The following is a 1,875-nucleotide window of genomic DNA, read 5'->3' as shown; positions in this document are numbered from 1 at the left end:
AGTGATACGTGTAACGGGTGGCGAGGGATAATGAATTGAAACTTCTAGGTGGCGCTAGTGTGTCAATTTAGATTGGTGTCACATGGGAGCACCACCAGGGCGCTCAGGCCTGGATTAAGGCCTCACGTTTAAGATTTCAGCAGCCTGTGACCTTCTGCAGGCAAATGATGACCTTTTGATGGTCAATGGCGAAGGCTGACCATTCGCCGTGGCCACGCCCCCCACATGTGCTTTACACACATCATAGTCCATCAACTGACATCATCAGTCTGTCAGTCAAACTGTGTATTGACTTTGATGTACATTGCTTCAAGGCAAGGCCAGACACCAGGCAGGGCCAGATATGAAATGGTCAAAGTTTGGTGGCGTGCCACGCCCACATCCTATGGAGCGGCCCAAAATCCTTCGCAATTTAACGTGGGCCATCCGTCTAGTGTCCGTTGATGCAACAACGGACTCATTCGGTCAAACCCCCTAGGAGGAGTTCGTCAAGATACGACCCATACATCCGCCCCCAAATGGCCGCCGCCACCTAAAATGGCCGACTTCCTGTTGGTTTTAGAACATGGGTTATTGAGACTTTTTTGTGCGTCCTGTCACGAGTGATGTCTCCTCCGAAAATCATGCCGATACGTGCAACGGGAGGCGAGGGATAATTATTTTAAAACTTCTAGGTGGCGCTAGTGAGTCAATTTGGCTTGGTTTCATATGGGGGCCACACCAGGCCGCTCAGGCCTGGATTCTGACCCCCCCTATGAGTTTTCAAGCCCATGCGACCTTTTGCGGGCGAATGATGACCTTTTCTATGTAAATGGCGAGGCCTGAGCATTCGCCGCCAGGCCACGCCCACCACGTGCGCTTTTCCTGCATCATGGTCCATCAACAGGCTTCACCAGGCTGTCAGGCAGTGACCTTGTGACCCCGATGTTCATCTGATGAATCTCCTGGCAGAAAAGGCCTCATGTAGATGACACGCCTTTAGCCTGTCGCCAATAGGTGGCGCTGCGACGAAATCAGGAAGTGACCTACGGGGACCTTCGGGGCGGGGCCATGATCACATGTACCAAGTATGATGAAGATCTGACCACGTGGAGCCAAGTTATTCACGTCTACAGTTACGCTCAGCGTGCAAGGCCCGGACATATGAAAATGGGCAAAATTTGGGGGCGTGCCACGCCCACATCGTATGGAATATCCCAAAATCCTTCGCAATTTAACGTCGGCCATCCGTCTAGTGTCCGTTGATGCAACAACGGACTCATTTGGTCAAACCCCCTAGGAGGAGTTCGTCGAGATACGACCCCAACTTCTGGCACGAAAAAGGCCGCCGCCATCCAAAATGGCCGACTTCCTGTTCGTTTTCCAATATGGGTTCTTGAGACTTTTTGGTCCGTCCTGTCACGATAGACGTCTCCACCAAGTTTCGTGACGATAGGTGAAACTGGTGGCGGGGGCCAATTTTTTCAAAAATTAAAGGTGGCGCTAGAGAGTCAATTTTGGAACATTGTTTTCGGGACCCCCACCAGATCGAAATTTTCGCCAGACCTGACGCGCTTGCAAAATTTGGTGAGTTTTCGGGCATGTTAAGGCCTTCAAAATGGCCGTCCTTTCGTCAGAATAAAAAACGGAACGATTACAATAGGGCTTTCGCACTGGTCAGTGCTCGAGCCCTAATAATAAACGGAACGATAACAATAGGGCTTTCGCACTGGTCAGTGCTCGAGCCCTAATAAACGGAACGATAACAATAGGGCTTTCGCACTGGTCAGTGCTCGAGCCCTAATAATAAAAAACGGAACGATTACAATAGGGCTTTCGCACTGGTCAGTGCTCGAGCCCTAATAAACATGCTGAGTTGGCGCCACTTCGCCTCTC

Source organism: Doryrhamphus excisus, linkage group LG1 (genome assembly GCF_037039965.1).
Source record: "Doryrhamphus excisus strain RoL-2023G ecotype Guam linkage group LG1, RoL_Dexc_Guam_v1.1, whole genome shotgun sequence".
NCBI lineage: Eukaryota > Metazoa > Chordata > Actinopteri > Syngnathiformes > Syngnathidae > Doryrhamphus > Doryrhamphus excisus.
The sequence above is the reverse complement of the archived record's forward strand: the minus strand, read 5'-3'. Positions refer to the sequence as shown.